Source organism: Mobula hypostoma, chromosome 12, assembly GCF_963921235.1.
Source record: "Mobula hypostoma chromosome 12, sMobHyp1.1, whole genome shotgun sequence".
NCBI lineage: Eukaryota > Metazoa > Chordata > Chondrichthyes > Myliobatiformes > Myliobatidae > Mobula > Mobula hypostoma.
In genome coordinates this window covers 64007147-64028857 of record NC_086108.1, presented here as the reverse complement: position 1 = coordinate 64028857, position 21711 = coordinate 64007147, and positions in this window count along the sequence as shown.

The window sequence follows — 21711 nt, the reverse complement described above, 5'->3', positions numbered from 1 at the left end:
ATACTCTACTGGAACCTTAGATAAGTCGGGGGGGGGGGGTTTGGAGGCAGACAAGGTTATGGTGACTTCCACTGGGGAAAGGGCTGACGGTAGACAAGTGGATTGACAGAACGAACTCCAGCTGACTATCCTCCCAATGGACCAGTCAATGTGGGGGTTATGATGGCTTAACCAGGGGTACCCAAGAATTATAGGAGCTTGAGGAGAGGAAATTAAATTGAATCATACCTGTTCCTGATGGTTCCTGGAGAGAAGGAGAGACAAGGGTGGTGTGTAGTGTGTGACTCGGGCCAGTAGTCTACCGTTCAGTGCCCGGGCTCCCAGGGGGGCACTCAATGGCTCACGAGGAACTCCGGCCTGGAAAGCTAAGTCTTCATCCAAAAGGTTTCCCTGAGCGCCGGAGTCTACTAGTGCTAACAGAGGCAGGGATTGTTGATTGTAATGTAAAGTAGCTGGAAGCTGCATCCGGGCTCGGGGAACGGAAGGGAATGTTGTCTGACTCACCAGGGTTCCCCTTTCTACTGGTGAGTCTTCCGATTTTTGGCCGAAGGGGACAGGTAGCACGGAAGTGGCCGGACTGGTTGCAGTATAGACACTCACCCGCTCTCAATCTCCGGAGTCATTCTGTGGGGGAAAGGCAGTTCTATCCCAGCTGCATGGGTTCCTCTCCCAGGGCGGTGGAAATGGCCAGGCTGGGAGCTACTCTAGAAGCAGCAGGAGGAGAGAGGCTTGTTCTGGCGGGAGGTGGTAATGAGTGCCGTGGAGTGGCCAAAGGTGGTGGACAACCAGTTCTCTATGGCGTTCTTGGAGACGATTGTCCAGCCTGGTGGCTAGGGAGATCAAGGAATCCAGGCTGTCGGTGTCATCTCTTGCCGCCAACTCGTCTTTCACCATGTCGCCGAGACCATTCTGAAATACCTCTTGGAGCGCCTCATCGTTCCACCCCGAGTCGGCTGCTAACATCCGGAACTCCACAGAATATTCGACAGCACTGCGTGAGCCCTGACCAAGAGTGAGTAGACACTTGGTGGTGTCTTTACCACGGACAGGGTGATCAAAGATTTTTCTCATTTCTGCGATAAAGGTGGCGAAAGAAGAGCTGATATCCGGTTGGTTATCCCAAACAGCTGTGGCCCACGCTAATGCACTTCCCCGCAACAACCCCATGATATGAGCAATCTTTGACTTATCCGTGGAGTACGTGGACGACTGCTGTTTGAACTCTAGGGAGCACTGAAGGAGGAAGGTCCGGCACTTCCCCAAAACTCCAGTGTAGTGAGTGCTCCGGTTCAGGTACGTGAGGCTCTCTTGGCGGGGGTGTTGCTGACATGTAGGGGGTTGCCACTACGGGCTATCTGGGCTGGTTAGACAGAGTTCCAGGAATGGATTGAGTAAACTGAGTGGATACGTGGTCCACCTGGTCACCGATCTGCGTGATGTGAGCAGACAGGGAATGAAGGCTCTCCATGACCTCCCGGAGGAGTTGGTCGTGTTGTCCCAGTAGGGAACTCTGGCTGGCGAGGGCTTGCTGAAGGGTATTCATGACCGCTGGGTCCATGGTGGCCAGGTCGATTCTGTTACAACGAATGAGGTGAACCCAAGTGCAGGACACAGGCACAGAGATTTAGTTAGGATGTAGACGCGAGTGTGAGCATTGAACGGCAAACAGGAGGGAGAGCAGGAAGGCAGGAAGGCAGGAGACAGGCAGAATTTGTCTTGACACGGAGAGACTGGGTTTCAGAGGTAAACCTCGGAAACTTAGAAAACTGATCTTGACCAGGAGAGACTGAGTTTCACAGATAAGTCTTGGTACTGAAGCAAAACTTAGGACACACAATCCCAAGCGGCTGGGAAGCGTTAATTACCACACTGGCAAAACCAACAATCTGGCAACTAGTGGGTGCAAAGCCGGGGTTCTTATGCTGCAGGTCTTGATGAAAACCAGGTGTGTCATCATCAAAGGGAATTAGGAGAAACTGGGGAATTAACAGTTGGCACTGTGACATTGTCAGCCATTACATGTGGAAGGGTTGGCCATCTTAATTGACCATCTGCATAGATATGAACTCAACCACAATGCATTTTCACATTCATTTGGTTTTCCCTTGCACTGAGTTTGTAGCTGTAACTGTAGGAAAACAATAATAAAAATAATATTAAAAACACAGATTGTGAGAGTCAGGTAGCAAGAAATATTTAAAAAACACACACACACATAGTAAGAGCTCTATATGTATACAAAGTCATAAAGACATATGAGTAACTAATGTAAATTCTGGTCCTCTAAAGGGTGAATCTGTTTTATATCACAGTTTGTAAAATGGAGGAATGTCTGGAAGGTCAGAATGACAATTTAGCTCTTTCTGTTCTTGTAGCATGTGTGTCTGTTAGTGGGTAATGTTTGTGTTGTGTCTGTGCGAGATAAACACTGTAGGTCTATTAACGTCTGTAGAATGTTTGCTGATAGTAGCTGGATTCTTTCTTAGTCTCAGCCATCATTAAAATGCAAATATCTGTCAAGCAGTTTGATAGTTCCCTTGATGGATTATTTTGGGATTTGGGCTTATCGCTTATATGTAAACATTAATGCCCTTCTGTAAGCCACAGAATGTATTTGAAAAAAATAGGCTGTGTTGACACAAAAGATCGAAGAGTTTGTCTGTCTCCGTGTGCCTTTGTGCTTTTAAAACTTGTATTAATGGGGGTTCCTTTCCCAGCTTCATTAGACTCCAACCAAGGACTGGAAATAGCTAGTGTTTAGGACCTGAGGCGGTTTCACGAGCTAGTCTGAATTCGGAGTTCCCCCAACAACAACAATCAAGTGGTTACTAACAATCGTGAGCCCTGAAATCTTTAGGCCTTGCAGAAAACTTTATTGCCTGCTCTGTAGTATTTTGTATGGTTTATTCATGCTTTCTATTTTATGATACTAAATTAAGCTTAAGTTACTTTATTGTGCTTATAACCACATCTTTTGAACAGTCAATAGATTAATCCAGCACCTTGGCGCTGCAAACAGGGTCCAGGAATAGGTGGTGGTGGACAAGCAATTGAATGATTCACCTCCCTGAAAGCATGGATAACTCTGAGGGTTTTGAATCACTGGCTAATGTTCTGAGTAAATGGGGTCCTCCCAGATGTTGGGAGAAGGTACTTACTGAATTGTCTGATGTTAAATTTCCATGTGTAGTATCACAATGCCTTAAGCATATAGTTTTTCCCTCCAGGAGGGATTTTCTGCCTCAAGTAAGGTAGATTTTTATGACTTATTGTAGCAGTTGAGTACTGAAACAGCTGAACTCTCAGTGGAAGACAACCAAATGCAGTGCAAGTTGGCCTTTTCGAGTTTTGTTGACACTACTTTAAGTGAAACAACAATGTGCAGTGCAAGAACGTGCTGAACGTTCTGAAACGAAACAGGTTTCTGTGGCATGTAGAGTGGCTATGATGGTGTAAAAGTGCTGCATGCAGCACAGGCACATGGTGGTGGATCCTGTAAAGGTACGATCTATGGTCCTGCAGAACTGGGACTCAGGTACTTGGGTTGGAGACACCTGATATGATGATGATTCAGTTGAGGATGGAAGTGCACCCCCTCAGACATGTAAAAGTTAAAGAGGACCTCCAGAATGCTGATGAACAAAATCAAGCTCCAGTGACTGACCCTACCACAACTGAGACCACTATCCACAACTACACCATCGCTGAGTTACAGGATTTAGCCCAAAGGCTCCATCAGCGGCCAGGGGAATCCTTGCCCAGCTGGCACACCTGCCTATAGGTTTCTGTAGCTTCCCGTCAGTTTTTTAATGTGCATGAATTGATTCAGTTAGGGTCTGGATAACAGAGCTGAACGGTTCCTGTGGACAATGGTCATACAAGCTGTCTGTGCTCTCTACCCTGCCCCTTTGGATTCAGATGCATCTCCTCATCCTTGGAAAACCCCGCTGGAGGTTATTTCATGCCTCCATGATATGGCAATGCAATCTGACATTTATAATAATAAGAATGCCTTTAATAGCCCTGATGCTGACCCCTTTCCCTTGGTATGTGCGCCTGATTGATAGAATGGGGACCTTCATGGTGAAGAATCATCTTGCTGGCTCTGTGAGGGCCAGCTGAGTGTCAGACTGTGGCAGAAACTAGCAATCTATTGGCCCAACTTGAAGGGTCAGATGTAGATTGGGAACAGGTGCAGGCTAAGGCTCTTCTAAATTCTGGCAGCAATAGGGAATTCTTAGTGCCTAATTAATGGAACTAGGAATGCTTCAAAGCAGCCATGACTGTGCCTTAGCAGTCGATATCAAGGAGCTCCTCTTCCCGCTTAGTAGAAAGGAAATGGTTCTATCCCTGCTGAAGAAAATGATGGTGTGTCTCTTGATGTTCTTTGTGTGTTATATCATGAACATTGTGACCCAGGTGGATTGCATTTAATAGCCCAGATAGAGGGACTGGTCTACCCTGGAATGTAAAGTTAATTTCAAAAGAAGGACATTCCCTGGTTATATCCAGATGTGGGTGAATTGGACCCTGCATGGCAGGTTAACTCAGCCTGTCACCTAGGTATGGCCAGGGTTCTGGGACCGCTGCTGTTGCTATGGCAACCCTTATTACTGGCATCCCAGAAACCTGATGGTTCTTGGTGTATAACCATTGATTAGTGTGCATGCGTCGGTCGTGCATGCAGCCTGGTACAGCCGTTCCGATCTATTCTTACTTTCTTCTTCTTACTTTTTAATTTATGTTATTTTTTGTATTTTTTTCTCACGGTAAAATGTCGAAGCTGCACCCTCTCTGACATGCTGGTAGAGAGAGTTTTATTTGGGTCTTCTTTAGCGCTGGAAATGGTTACATCCCAACACGCGGGACAGAAGCAAGGTCGCATTGTGAATTCTGCGGACCAGCAAATACCGGCCGGCTTAGCGAACAGAGCGGCGGACACCCCTGCTGAAATCCAGAGGAAAACACACAGAGGGGGATCACAAAGCTGAGGAAAGAGGACCGGGTTGAGACAACAGAGACTTTTGGAGAAGAGGAGTTTGGTGGGTAATACCGTTCCGGCTGAACGGAAGTGCACTGAGAGCGGTAAGCGTAAAGGAGTTGGGTGCTTACTGTTCTGGCTAACAAAGGATGGTGCAATCCGGGGTATATTATGATCGAGGAACGTGTTTGCAGACTGGATATTGAACTTTTTACTGTTGGACTTCGGCCACATTCCACCGTGATACAACACTTGGCAGCACGGGACGTCGTTCCTGCCTGTGGCCATCGAACGTGCAGCTCCTCCCGTGGAGGGTCAGACACCCTGAGCCAATAGACTGGTCCTGGACTTATTTTCCATTTGGCATAGTTTGCATTTTGGTGTTTGATTGCTGGGTTTTTTTGTATTGCTATATTTACGCTCTATTCTTCGTTGGTGCGGTTGTAACGAAACCAAATTTCCCTCGGGATTAATAAAGTATATCTATCTATCTATCTATCTATCTATCCGATTATCGTCAGTTAAGTTGGTTTTCCTCTGTGCAGGCCACAGCTGTTCAAATGTTGTGACCCTGATTGAGGGTTTAGTAGAACTGAGAACATAAGACCATAAGACATAGGAGAAGAATTAAGCCATTCAGCCCATCGAGTCTGCTCCGCCATTTCATCATGCCTGATCCATTTCCTTCTCAACCCCATTCTTCTACCTTCTTCCCATAACCTTTCACGCCCGGATAAATCAAGAACCTATCAACCTCCGCCTTAAATGCACCCAATAACATGGCCTCCACAGCTGCCTGTGGAAATGATTTCCACAGATTCAACACCCTCTGGCTAAAGAAATTCCTCCTCATCTTTGTTCTTAAAGGACATCACTCTATTCTGAGGCTGTGCTCTCAGGTTCTCGACTCCTCTACCATAGGAAACATCCTCTCCACATCCACTTTATCGAAGGCTTTCAACATTCAATAATTTTCAATGAGACCCCCCTCATTCTTCTCCTCGATGCATAAAGGCCCAATCACTCCTCATACAATAAGCTTTTTATTCCTGGCATCATTCTTGTGAACCTCCTCTGAACCCTCTTCAATGTTAGCACATCCTTTCTTAAAAACAGAGCTCAAAACTGCTCACAATACTCCAAGTGAGGCCTCACCAGTGCCTTATAAAGCCTCAGCATTGCATCCTTGTTTTCATATTCTAGTCCTCTCGAAATTAATGCTAACACTGCATTTGCCTTCCTCACTACTGACTCAACCTGTAAATTAACCTTTAGGGAATCCTGTATGAGGACTCCCAAGTCCCTTTGCACCTTGGATTTTTGAATTTTCTCCCCCTTTAGAAAACAGCCTATGTGATTGATTGGCTAATACCTTCATCTTCATCCCTTTTCCTGATCCCTAGATCAGTTTGCTTTTACATAGAATGTCCTTCAGTACACCTTTACACAATTTCCACAAGAATATGTCCATAGTCATACTATTCACTATAGTGTTGTGGCACAGAGTTTGCATGATTATGTCCTGTGCTCTACCATTAACATAGCTCACTACAGAGATGAAGTGCTATTGTAGGGGTCCTCTGAAGAGGCGGCTTCTGAAGACCTTAATACTTTGATCACATGTGATCGAGGAGATGGGGAATTAACCCCAATAAAGTACAGGGCCCAGCTACAACTGTTCATTTTCTGGGAATACAATGGACTAACGGTGATAGGATGATTCCTGATAAATTCAGAAATAAGATCCTAGACATCGCTCCCCCTACGACAAAACAAAAAGCCCAATGCTTTGTTTGCCTTTTGGGATACTGGCGGTGCCACATAACCCATTTGACTATGCTCATCAGACCCTTGTGCAGGTACACTGTGACTAAAAGGAATTTAGCCCTAAGCAACAATTAGCTTTTGAGGCTGTAAAGGAGACCGTTCCCATGGCCTTACCCCTCTCTCCTCGTCAAGAGGGAACCCCTTTGAACTGCAAGCTTGTGTTAGAGATGATGAGACAGCCTGGAGCCTGAGAAAGAAGCATGGAGTATAGAACTTGCCACTGGGTTTCTGGTCCCGAAAGCTTCCTAATGCTGCCACCAGATACACTGAGTTTGAGAAACAACTCATTGCCTGCTACTGGGCTTTGGTGGAAACTGAAACACAGACGGGTGATGTTCTCATCTCTCTCTGCCCTGACCTTCTCATTTTGGGATGGGCACTCTCTGACACACCCACTCATAAGATAGGGCATGAACAATAGTGTTCATTTGTCAAATGGAACTGGTATATTTCTGAACCAGCATCAAAGGGAATTAATTAAATACATGAACTGGTTGCTGAGACCCCAACCCCGAAGCTACTCCAGTCGAAGCCTCACCTTCTGTGTGGGGCAGTCCCTTTGATCTTCTGACTCCTGCTCAGCCCCAGGCCTGGTTCACTGGTGGCTCTGGGATATGGAAGAATGGCTGTCATTGTTCGAAGGCTGCTGCATTTAATCCTCTCACCCAACAAGTTCTAAAGAAGGAAGGCTCTGATGGGTTGAGTCAATATACGGAGCTTATAGCAGTTCATACTGTCATTATGCATGAAGCCAAAGAAACCCATATAGTACATACAGCAATTCTTGGGCTGTTTTCTGGTTGTCCCAGTGGAACGAGCAGTCTTTTACTGTTAAGGGCCGTCCCTTATGGGGAGTGAAGCTATGGAAGGATGTTTGCAACTAATCATCACAGTACAGTTTACCATGTCGACGCTCATTTGAAAGTTGATCCGCAGATGACAACATTAACAACATTGAGGACAAACTCGCTTGTGTTGACTCAGTGACATCTAGCCCTGAGCTTCAGATACCATTATTACCACTTGCTCGGAGTGTCCATGAGTTCTTCTGGTCATTTGGGGATACAGGATACCGTGGAGTGGTCTAAGCAATGGGGATTATTTCTTCCCACCAATATAGCTTGTAAAGCAGTAGGGAATTGTGGCCTATGTTTAGAAATTAAGGACCTCCAGCTCGTGAAGCAAAACTTGGCTGCCATATGCTGTGGACGTGCCCCTGCTCACATTTGACAAATAGATTCTGACAGTCCCCTTCCTTTGCAGAAACCATTCCAGTACCTCCTCACTATGGTGAGCACTTATTCTGGACTTCTGATGGCAATCCCTACTGTTAAAGCTAATCAGGATGGTACCCTTCGGGATTAGAATATCTTGCTTCTGCGTACAGCGATCCCCTTCAAATTCAATCTGATAATGGTTCGCACTTGTCAGGATCCATGCTACAAGGGTGGAGTGTCTAATGGTGTATAGTTGGTCTTTCATGTCCCCAGTGGCCTGATTGAATGAATGAATGGCATATTAAAATATCGAAATCATTGACTTACTCTTGCAAATACCTTATCTGGTCGGTTACCTGTCCTTCCCTGTGCTTTGTATAGTTTGAATAACCGTCCCTTGAAAGGAGGCACTCGCTTTTTGTTGATGAAAGTATAATCTATTCCTTTTGTTCCCAATGGCATAACTGAATGTGCTGATAAAGAGCCAAGCCAGTTTTACAAGGCGGGTAAGTATTTGTGACATAGCCATCTTCCCCTCCAGTGGAGGGCAAGATTATTGCCGAGGGACAAGGAAATACTGTACATACTGGGTGATGATACGAGGATAGATCCATCCTGTGTGTATGGATGAGGGTAAACTGATTAAGGGGAAATGAAAACATTTTTTAACTATCTCTCCACTTTTGTTTTTAAAGGTTCCTGCCAGAATGTTGCTTTGTTCTGTTTTAATGTTTGTCTTCTGTTTTGTTGGATGTCAGACTTCTGTTGAGACCTACAAGCTACTGATAACCTTGTGATTTGTGAAAATTACATTATTGTTTTGGGAAAAAAAACGTACATTATGTGATATCTGCTATTGGGGACCTATAAATGTGAGGGAATGTTGTAAACTGAAAGTGACTGGTGTCATATGACTTTTTTTCCTGTGAAATAAGTGCCAAATTGATTGTAATTTGACTTTTACATCCCTGATCACAATGTAGTGTTTGTAAATCTTATTCTGTTTGAATTATCAACAAGATATTGTTAATGACATCCCCCCCACTTAAGGATGAGTACATATACTAACTACATACATTACATAACTAATATGAATGTTAATTCTTAGATCTGTTTAATTTCTCGGGTTTCAATGATCATGATAATATTAGTTTTAATCCTCCAAGGGATATTATTATGTATTCTTTATTTTAAGCAGGAGGAAGAGTTCTTTGACTCTTTAACCTGCCAGACATTCAAGGGGTGTAATGTGTTATATTATATTTTGTAAAATGTTGGATGAATGTCTGGAAGATCAAAATAACAACAGAGCTGTTTCTAATCATGTAGCATGTAGGGTCTGTTAGTCAGCAATGTCTGTGAAGTATCTGTACAAAATAAAACCTGTAGCTCTGTTAATATCTGTAGAATGTTTGTTGATAGTTGCTGGATCTTTCCTGGTCCTTTTTAATTTTTTTCCTCTCTCACCTTATATCTATGCTTCCCAATTTTGGTCTTCCCTACTCTGGGGAAATAGACTATCATCCATCTTATCTATCCCTTTCATAATTTTAAACATTTCTATAAAGTTGCTTTTCATTCTCCTGAATTCCAAGGATTAAAGACCTCACCTGGCCACCCTTCCCTATAACTCAGATCCTGTAGTCATAATGATGTCCTAGTAAATCTTCCCTGCATTCTTTCAATTTTAATCATATCTTCCCTCAAAAAGGGTGACCAAAACTGTATCAATACTCCATGCTTCCTCAGCAATGACATACAACTGCAACATAATGTCTCATCTCCAATGCTCAATGCCCTGATTGATAAAGTGCAGCATGCTAAATACCTTTTTCACCACCTGTGATGCACCTTTTAATGAACTCCCTTTGTTCCCTTGTACTCCCTAGTGCCTTATCAACCATAATATAAGCCCTACACTGTTTTGCCTTTCCAAAATGCATCAGCTGTATTGAAACATATTTGCTACACCTTGGCCCACTTTCCTAACCGATCAAGGTCTCCCCGTAATCTACAATTACATAGAACATAGAACATAGAATAGTACAGCATTGTACAGGCCCTTCGGCCCACAATGTTGTGCCAACCTTCAAACCCTGCCTCCCATATAAGCTCCCACCTTACCTTCTTCACTATCGTCACCACCTCCTAATTTTATGTCGTACACAAACTTACCGATCAAGCCTTGTGAATTCACACTCAGATTATTTGAATAAATAACAAATAACAAGAGTCCCAACATTGAACTTGTGGCACATCACTACTCATCAGCCTCCATTCTAAAAAAAAAACCTTCAATCATAACTCTCTGCTTCCTATCTCCAAGCCAATTTTGAATCCACCAATCTATTCTACTTGGATTCTATGGGACCCAACCTTCCAGACCAGTTTACCATGTGGGACCTTGTCAAGGGCCTTGCTAAAGTCCAAATCAACAACTTCCACTGACCTCACTCGTCTACCTTTTTGGTTATCTCTTCAAAAAACACTCTAGCAGGTTTCTCAAACATGATTTTGAATTAACAAAACCATGCTGTTTCCTACCAATCAGATGCTGTCTATCCAAATGATGGTAGATCATGTCCCTCAGAAGAACTTCTAGTTACTTTCCCACAAGTGACATCAGTTGACCAGACTATAGTTCCCCAGCTTGTCCTTGCTACTTTTCTTAAACAATGCAACAACATTAGCCACCTTCCAGTTTTAGGAATTTCACCAGTGACCAACGATATCCCTACAGAGGCCTCCTCAATTTCCCCTCTAGCCTACCATAAAGCCTGAGAATACATTCAGTCAGGCCCTGGGGATTTATCTATCTTAATGAGCTGTAACCCTGCAAGTATCTCCAACCTAAAAATATGAATGTCCTCCAAAATATCTCCACTTGTTTCCCTTATCTACTGAGCAATCATGACTTTCTCTTCAGTAAACACTGAGGAGAAATATTCTTTAAAAATCCCACTTGAGACATCTGGCCCTGCTGATCTCTAAGATAATTTCCTGAGAATAGGTATGCAGTAGCAGGATTATCATAATATAACTAAACAGAGTCGACATGGCTGTATGAAATGGAAAATTAGTGTTTGATGAAAGTACTGATATTTTTGAGGATCCAATAAACAGCGGATAAAGAGGAAATAGTAGATGTAATGCCACATTATATATCACTACTGCAAGTAAGACTCATGGCAACCTGGGGGCAATGTATTAGCATGGGCGGAGAGCTAGCTAATTAACAGAAAGAAAACTAGACATCAAGGGGTCATTGTAGATGGCAACCTGGAATGAGTGAGAATCCAAACTACAATCCAGATAATGAATAGGTTCAAATTTTGCAGATGTCTGTAAGGCGATTTTGTTCATTATTGGAAAGTACACAAAAAATGCTCAATATGGTAGTCATGCATCAATGATATTGCAATGAATAGCATCGTGTAACAACATAAGGCTACAATTACTAAAAATGAGGAAAAAGAGGGAAATAGTTCTCCCACTTGTAGGAGCAAACATTTATGTGTACTCCGGATTTCAAATTTAATGATATAAAAGCTTGCTGGTACGTAGTTGTGTCCCAGGGTGGCCTGTATTTACGATAAGTTTAATAACTTAACTGAAGACATGTAATGTATCCAAATTTTCTGATGATAGGTGTGAATGCAAATTGTGAAGAGGCTCACAAGGAGCCCGCAAAAGGATATAGATAATTCAAGTCAGTGGGGAAAAAAAAGGCAAATGGAGTATAAGCTGTTGAAGTTGTCTTGCATTTGAAACAGATCAGGGAAATTTCCTTGGGACTATTCCTTGCATTGTTGAATGTAGGGATTATCCAAAGAAGAAACGCTGAGTAGGTTGGGTCTGTACCCATTGGAGAAAATGAGGAGATTTTATTGAAACATTTAAGGTTCTGAGGAGAGTTTAAGAGAATAGGTTTTAATAGCCTTTATGGGGAATCTAGAACCAAGGGCATATTTAAAAAATGTTGCCTTTTAAAATGTAAATGAGGATTGATTTCTTTTCTCAAAGGGCTGTGAATCTTTCTACTTCTTTGCGTATGAAAGATTTAGAGTTTGAGTCATTGAATATATTCAAGGCTGAGATGAACAGGTTTTTGGACTGTATGGGGAATCAAAAGTTATGAGGAACAGGCAGAAAAATAATGTTAAGACCGATATCAGATCAGCCATAATGAAAAAATTAGAACCTGGGGTGTTGTTAGTTCTCTTCTGATACAAAAAAAAACATTATTCACAATAATGAAAGGTTATCAGTAACAGCCACAGTTTAGGTAACATATAAGGACAATTTTCTGAAGTTGATCGTTTCCTGATCAGTCAGGGCATCAAAGGATATGGTGAGAAGGCTGGTGTATGGGGTTGAGCAGGATCCGGGATCAGCCATGATGGAATGGTGGAGAGGACTCGATGGGCTGAATGGCCTAATTTTGCTCCTTTGTTTTATGGTCTTATGGTCTGATGGACAGAATGAAATTGTTAATAGTTTAATGACACTATGCATGACTATCATAATAAATTTATGGAGCAGCAGGTACCAGATTTTGTGCAAATTAATAAAGCAGTGGAATAACAAAAGACAACTGAACAATGAATTTGAGGGTAATGTAAATAGTATATTTTTCATAAAATGACAAATATACTAACAAATTAATAAATTAATGAAGCAATCATGAATCAATTAGTTAATAACCATCAACCAAAGCTATATCCATGACTTCTAATTACAGCAATTAAAGAACTCTTTAAAACACTTACTGTAGTTAAGTGTAGATCTAACAGTGAACCAACTAGCAGTGAATCAATAAATTGACAGAGCAGTAGACAGCATTAGCTAGTAAACTAATAAACCATAGACACAAGTCAATAAATTAGTACATTTCTGGAGAGGAAATCTCCACTTAGAAATGATCACTTGGCTGTCTTCCTTCTACCTGCATACAGGCAAAGGTTAAAGAGCAAGGCTCCAGAGGTAAGGCTGACAAAGAGGTGGTTGTGAGAGGCAGAGGGGTGAAGTTTGGGATTGCTTCGAATCTGTGGACTGGGCCATGGTCAAGAACTCATTAGAAGAACTGAACAAATACACCACGGTGGTCACAGATTTTAGAAAAACAGTCATAGACCAATGTGTCCTCACAAAGTTATTCAGAGTCTTCCCCTGCCAGAAGCCCTTGATGAATCATGAGATCTGCAATCTACTGAGGACAAAAGCAGTGGCATTCAGGTCTGGTGACCAAGTAAGATATAAGAGGTCCAGGAACTATCCCCAGAAAGCCATCTCACATGCAAAATGGCAATTCTGGACCAAACTTGAATCACTGAGGGATAATCGACAGCTGTAGCAGGGTTCGAATGCAATTACCCCTTACAAAGGGAAACCAAGCAACATAGGTGATAACAAGGCTTCACTCCCAGATGAGGTCAATGCCTTTTATGTTCGCTTTGACATGGAGGAACCTTCACAAATTCCACAGCTCTGATGACCATGTGATTTCAGTCTCAGGCAGATGTGAGAGCATCCTTCAGGCAGGTGAACCCATGGAAAGTATGGGGTACCTGGCCAAGTACTGAAGACCTCTGGCTGGAGGGTTCACTGATATCTTTAACATCTCACTTCGGTCATCTGAGGTACCCACCTGATTCAAGTAGGCTTCATTTACAAATGTATACCAGTGCCCAAGAAGAACATGGTGACCAGCCTCAATGACAACCGTCCAGTAGCACTTACATCCACTGTGATGAAGTGCTTTGAGAGTTTGGTGATGAAACATATCAACTCCTATCTGAGAAGCAGTAGATTCTGGTTTAAGATGGTGCTGGTGAAACACAGCAATGACTATCTCATAGCAAACAAAATTATAGATTACTGTATTTATTGCACTTTTTCTTGGATATGTTTACTGCAATCAATAGTCTGTAACTACCCTTCAGAGTTGAGTTTTTGAACCGCCTGTATAACCTGGCATTTTTGTGGTGAGAACTAAAGTCTTGAAGATGGCTGTGGTGTGGTGGATACAGGCCAAATTGAGGCCGCAGGGCCCAGGTCTGAGAGCAGGGAGTGAGACAATGTTTGGCCATTGCTGTTGCAGACTTAGAGACAATTCAATGCGGCAGAACCAAGGCGTGGCAAGCAGAGACGAGACAGCGGGGAGCAGCCCGGGTCCATGAGCGAGGAACAACCTGAAGCTTGGCCACTTTAAGCTCCAGGTCAGATTGAAAAGGTCAGTATGTTCGGTTCGGAGGTGAGGGACAGGCCAGTGTTCAACTCACTGTTCCGTGAGGTTTACTTGTCTCTGTGTTGCTCAGAAGCTATGGCCTGCAATGAGCAGTGTATTGGATCAGCTGCAGTGACGATTGGCTTCGTGGCTGTGAACTCACCTTCATGAACTTCAGTTCTGAACGCCTTTTGTTTATTTTTATTAGTTACATGATATGTTTTTTTTCTGCACATTAGGTGTTTGACAGTTATCCTTTTTTAAATTGGTTCTATTGGGTTTCATTGCTTTGTGGCTGCCTGTCAGGAGACAGATCTTGAGGTTGTATTTTGTTTCTTACCTTCTGCATGCCACCTTAGCTGAACAGAGGAGCACTTAAGTAATAGACTAAGACAACTACGCTGCTCCAAAGAGTGCTGTATGAGGTTATTCTTACCCTCGGCCATTAGGCTCCATAATGACTCAACCTATAGCCGGGGAAGTGATGACCACACCCTGTTAGACTGCTTGAGGTAATTTACTTTTTATTCTTCCTTACTTCTCTTCTAATATTTGTGAATTAGTATATCTGTGCACTTATCATGCTACTGTGTCACTGTAATTTCCTGTGGGATCAATAAAGTATCTCGCTATCTAGCGTACATACACAGCCTATAAAAAGTATTCACCCAATTGGAAGTTTTTATGTCATATTATTTTACAACACTGAATCACAGTTGATTTAATTTGGCTTTTTTGACACTGATCAACAGGAAAAGACACTTTTGTGTCAAAGTGAAAACAGATCTCAACAAAATCATCCAAATTAATGACAAATATACAACAGAAAATAATTGATTGCATAAATTTTCACCCCCCCCTTTAATATGACACCAAATCATTACTGTTGCAACTAAATGGTTTTAGAAGTCACATAATTAGTTAAATGGAGGTTTGTTTTTGTATGCAGTCAAGGTGTTTCAATGGATTATAGTAAAAACACACATATATATGGAAGCTCCTACTGCTGGTGAGTCAGTATCCTGGCAAAACCTACATCATGAAGACAAAAGAACACTCCAAGCAACACCACAAAAAGGTTATTGAAAAGCTCAAGGTGGGAGATGGATGCAAAAAAGTTTCCAAGTCATTGAATATCCCTTGGAGTACATTTAAGTTGATCATCAAGAAATGGCAAGAACATGGCAGAGCTGTAAATCTTAGGCCGCAGGCCATAGGCCGTCCTCAAAAACTGAGTAACCGTGCAAGAAGAGGACTAGTGAGGGAGGCCACCAAGACACCAATGACAACTTTAGAGGAGCTGCAAGCTTCAGAAGCTGAGATGGGAGAGACTACACATACAACAACTCTTGTTTGGGTGTTTCACCAGTTGCAGCTTTATGGGAGAGTGGCAAAGAGAAAGCCACTGTTGAAAAAACTCACATGAAATTTCAGCTAGAATTTTCCAGAAGGCATGTGGGATTCTCTGAAGTTGGCTGGAAGAAGGTTCTATGGTCTGATGAAACCAAAATTGAGCTTTTTTACCATCAGACTAAACACTATAACACGAGGAACGTCGACTGTACCTCTTCCTAGAGATGCTGCCTGGCCTGCTGAGTTCACCAGCAACTTTGATGTGTGTTGGTAGACTAAACACTATGTTTGGCATAAGCCAAACACCACACATCATCAAAAACACACCGTCCCTACGATGAAGCATGGTGGTGGCTACATCATTCTGTGAGGATGCTTCACTACAGCAGGCCCTGGAAGGCTTGAGAAGGTAGAGGATAAAATGAATGCAGCAAAATCCTGAAGGAAAACTTGATGCAGTCTGTAAGATAACTGTGACCTAGGAGAAGGTCGAGATTCGTCGTCTGCTGTGGCTGATGTGGAAGGCTTGCTTGACTGCTCAATGCGTACTTAAGAATGTATAAATAATTGTAGTTTTATACATATAAAAAAAATGGAAAAGGTTATATGTGTGAGAAAAGTACATGATAATTGTGAACTCCTTATCCAAATAAAAATAAAATTAAGAAAAAAAATTATACAGTTCTTTGTAAGCACTCAAACCATCCTGCAAATATGCCCTAAACCGAGCTACCCTTTCAAAATTAAAGTCGTACTTTATTATTGCAGCGAAAATCTCATGTAGTTGCCTCACGTTGAGTTCCTGGATGACTTCAGTTTCGCTACTGCATTTGGTTTTGATTGTTATCATTTCCTCTTCCAATTGCATCAGCTCTTCATCTATCAGTTCTTGGTCATGGGATGCCAAAACCTCTTCAACATCATCTTCGTCAACTTCCACAAGCCAAACTCACTTTGTCCTTACTTCGTTCACTACGATCGAAACACTTAATTATGTCTAGTTTTACGCTAAGTGTAACACCCTTACGAGCTCTTTCAGGCTTTTCCGATACCTTAGAACTCATCTTGCAAACGGCTGTTCACAGGCACGTGTTTAAGCAATGCCGGCGAGAATGCCGTTCCAAATTCGGGGGGAGAGCGGCTGCTCGGGGCGTGCGCTGCCTTTTTTTATCGCTTGTTGCTTTTTTCGTAACAGTGAAAACACCTTCTGTTAGCGAAAACAGGGAACTAATGTAGGTCTTTCTTAACAGTGAGGTTTCTTAAAGCGAACATTCGAAAAGCGGGGGACACCTGTATTAGCACAATGTAATGTACAAATTACAAATCAATTGCCACATCGTAAAATTCTACAAACTGCAAACAGATAAGTAACCAGGTAATCAATGTAAGTGATGTTGTTAGGATGATGGTGATAAGAACATAAGACCATAAGACATCGGAGCAGGATTAGGCCATTCAGCCCATTGAGTCTGCTCTGCTATTCCATCATGGCTGATCCCAGATCCCACTCAACCCTATACACCTCACCATATTCCTTGATGCCCTGACCGATCAGGAAATGATCAACTTCTGCCTTAAATATACACACTGACTTGGCCCCCATTGCACTCTGTGGCAGACCATTCCACAGATTTACTACTCTCTACTCACTGGCAAAAAAAAAATTCCTCCTTACCTCTGTTCTAAAGGGTCACCCCTCAGTTTTGAGGCTGTGCTCTCTAGTTCTGGATATCCCCACCATAGGAAACATCCTCTCCACATCCACCCTATCTAGTCCTTTCAACATTCGGTAAGTTTCAATGAGATCCACCCTCCCCCTCCAAGCCTTCTTCTAAATTCCAGTGAGCACAGGCCCAAAGCTGCCAAATGCTCCTCATATATTAACTCCTTCATTCCCAAAATCATCCTCGTGAACCTCCTCTGGACTCTCTAATGAAAACTCATCCTTTATGAGATATGGGACCCAAAACTGTTCACAATACTGCAATTGCAGCCTGACTAGTATCTTATAAAGGCTCCACATTATCTCCTTGCTTTTATATTCTATTCCCCTTGAAATAAATGCCAACATTGCGCTTGTTCTCTTTACCACAGACTTAACCTATAAATTAACCTTCTGGGAGTCTTGCACAAAGACTCCTAAGTCCCTCTGCACCTCTGATGTTTGAACTTTCTCCCCATTTAGATAATAGTCTGCACTATTGTTCCTTTTACCAAAATGTATTATCATACATTTCCTAACACTGTATTCCATCCGCCACCTTTTGCCCATTCTTCCAATTTGTCTAAGCCCTGCTGCAATTGCATTGCTTCCTCAGCACTACCTATCCCTCCATCTATCTTTGTATCATCCACAAACTTTGCCACAAAGTCATCAATTCCATTATCCAAATCATTGACAAACAATGTGAAAAGTAGCTGTCCCAATACTGACCCTTGAGGAACATTAGTCAATGGCAGCCAACCAGAAAGGTCACCCTTTATTCCCCACTCACTGCCTCCTGGCTGTCAGCCATTCCTCTATCCATGCCAATATCTTTCCTGTAACGCCATAGGATTTTATCTTGTTAAGCAGCCTCATGTGCTGCACCTTATCAAATGCCTTCTGAAAATCCAAGTAAATGACATCCATTGCCTCTCCTTTGTTCACCCTGCTTGTTATTTCCTCAAATAACTCTAACAGATTTCTCAGGTTGGATTTCCCTTTACAGAAACCATGCTGACTTTGACTTATTTTATCATTAGTCTCCAAGTACCCTGAAACCTCATCCTTAATAATAGACTTCAACACTTTCTTGGTCACTGAGGTTAGGGTGATTGGGCTATAATTTCCTTTCTTTTGCCTTCCTCCTTTCTTAAAGAGTGTAGTGACATTTGTGATTTTCTAGTCCTCTGGGACCGTGCCAGAATCAAGTGTTTCTTGAAAGATCATGACCAATGTATCCGTTATCTCTTCAACAACCTCTTTCAAGACTCTCCGATGTAGTCCATCTGGTCCAGGTGACTTAGCCACCTTAAGACCTTTGAGTTTGCCTAGTACTTTTTCCTTTGTAATAGCAATGGCACTCACTCCTGCTCCCTGACACTCACAGACCTCTGGCACACTGCTAGTGTCTTCCACAGTGAAGGCTGATGCAAAGTACACATTAAGTTCATCTGCTATTTCTTTGTCCCCCATTACTACTTCACCAGCATCATTTTCCAGTGTCCAATATTAACCTTCACCTCCCTTTTACTCTCTATATAACTGAAAAAATCTTTTAGTATCCTGCTTTATATTAATGGCTAGTCTTACCTCATATTTCATCTTTTCCCTTCTTATAGCTTTTTTATTTGCCTTTTGTTGGCTCTTGTGGGCACGTGGCCAAGTGGTTAAGGCATTCGACTAGTGACCTGAAGGTCGTGAGCTCAAGCCCCAGTCTAGGTAGCATGTTGTGTCCTTGAGCAAGGCAGCTAACCACACAGTGCTCTGCGATGACACTGGTGCCAAGCTGTATCGGCCCTTGCCCATCCCTTGGACAACATCGGTGATGTGGAGAGGGGAGGCTTGCAACGTGGGCAACTGCTGGTCTTCCATACAACCTTGCCCAGGCCTGCGCCCTGGAGAGTGAAGACTTTCCAGGTGCAGATCCATGGTCTCGCGAGACTAACGGATGCCTTTATTATTATGTCGGATTTTTAAAACTTTTCAATCATCCAACTTCCCTCTCACTTTTGTTACCCTTTCCTTAGTTTTTATTTAGCCAGGGAAGCAATAAAACACTTCTGCTCCTTTCAAAATACTATCTTCGGATCTTTTTTATCCCCAGGGCATAGAATTTTTTTCTAATATTGCTTTGATAAATGCTAAGTCTGCAGGACACCAGAGTGTCAGTCTGGAATGGAACTGAATGAATTCCTTCCAAACAAAAAGTGAGGCCTGCATTGCAGGATATTCTCCTAGTTCATTAACCATGGGCAGGGATTTGATATTATAAACTTTTAAAATAGAATGGTTATGTGGTTATCTGTGGTTATATAACTGGCATTTTTGATCAGGAGCTTCAAACCGCATAGATTGGACTTGTTTTATTATACAGGATAAATATGCTAATTGCCATCAGCCACATTTGATGACTTTTGCATTAATCTACATTGACATCAGTTAAAAAAACATTTTCAACATGGCTTCAGAGGAGTGAATAATTAATACTTAAGCCTGTGCTATCTGACAGACTCTAGTCAAATATTCTGTGCTTTGTTGCCTTCTTAATATTAATCAGTGACATCTTAATTAAAACGGACAATTTGTTTGGGTAGTTTATTTTAACAGAAGCAGAAGCTGTCTAATTAATATGAAAATGTCTTCAGCATCTGAAGCTACCAGAGTAGACAAATTTTCAAATAAGATGTAGTCCCCTCATATAAAAGCAGTCAAACTTTGTAAAAGTGACCCATTAACGAATTAACTGTTTGAGCATGTGGTAAGCACTTCTGAGAGAGAAAAAGCAAGAAGTAGTTCAGCTTAATCTTGTCAGATATTTTGTCTTGACAATGGGCTTGGGGCAGGACACATGGAAGGTAGATGTGATTCTGACGGATGGTGGCAGCTGGAGGTGGTAAGTGACTGGGTTGATGTGATGGATAATCTGAAAGGAACCAATGAACTGGGGCGATAAACTTGCAGGTGTTGATGCACGAGGGCACATCTCAAATGGACTGCCAGACACTGTCCCCAGGCTGGGCACCAACCGTGGTTAGTCTGGTGGCAGTAGGCACGGTTGGTAGCTAGGATGGCCCACTGTGACCTCTTTCAAGTATTCTGGCATGGGTGAACTAGGCCCTGGCAGATGGGACCTCCACCATTATCTCCTCTGTGGGGAAAACAGGGGTTGGTAGCCATGAAGCAACTCAAAGGTGACATACCCGTGGCAGAGGAAGTGTGTAGATTGTGAGACCGTTTGCCCCAAAGCAGATACCTCTTCCATCTGGAAGGGCAACAGGTGGTGAGGTATCGCAGAAACTTCTTCATTTGCTGATTGGCTCTTTCTGACTGTCCAGTGATCTGCAGATGATAGCCAGAGGACAAACTCACTAAAGTGCAGAGGAGCGAACAGAATGCTTGCCAGAAGCAGGAGACGAATTGTGGACCCCAGTCTGACACGATGTCCTGACGGAAACAATGGAGGTGAACATCATGTTGGAGAACCAGGTCCGCCATCACAGCGGCTCACGAGAGAGCAATGAAGTGGGTGGCCTTCGAGAACCAGACTACTGCTATTCTGATCACTGTGGCCCCATTGAAAGGTGGCAAAGCCATAATGAAATCCATGGCGATGTTGGTCCATGACCGTCGAGGGACCGGCAGGCCTACGGGAGCCCAGAGTGCTTTTCGTTGGAGGAATTGGACTGCAGGCAGTGCCGAACTGATGGACGCTTGTGATCAAGGTGGGCCACCAGAACTGGTGTTTCAGAAAATTCAGGGTCTGTCGTGTGTCTGAATGGCCAGAGAGGAGCAAGGAGTGGGGCCACTGGAGTGCTTCAGAGCACATGACTAGTGGGATGTCCATGTAGTTGTCTGGTGTGTCGGCTGGGGCAATCTCATGCTGTAAGATCTGGCGGATCTGGTTCTCAAGGTTGCAGATGATCAGGGTGAGGATCTGAGAGGATAGACTGATGGGCTGAGGGTCCATCTCAGTTTCAGCTGGGGTGAACTATTGTGACAAAGTGTCCACCTTAATGTTCTTGGAGCCAGGTCGGTAGGCGAGGGTGAAGTTGAATTGCTCGAAAAGGGCCCACCAAGCCTGACATTGGTTGAGCTGTCAGGTCTGTTGTATGAATATGAGGTTCTGTTGGTTGGTCCAGATCCGGAAGGGTATGGTGCTTCCTATCAGCCAATGTCTCCATTCTTTCAATGCCCATTTAATGGGAAGTACAGTAGCTCCCTGTCTCCTATACCATAACAGCATTGCATTAGACTTATATAGCTTAGATTAGATTATGAGGACATTCAGTTCTCGTTTATCGTCATTTAGAAATGCATGCATTAAAAACTGATACAACGTTCCTCCAGAATGATATCACAAGAAAACACAGGACAGACCAAGACTAAAACTGACAAAACCACA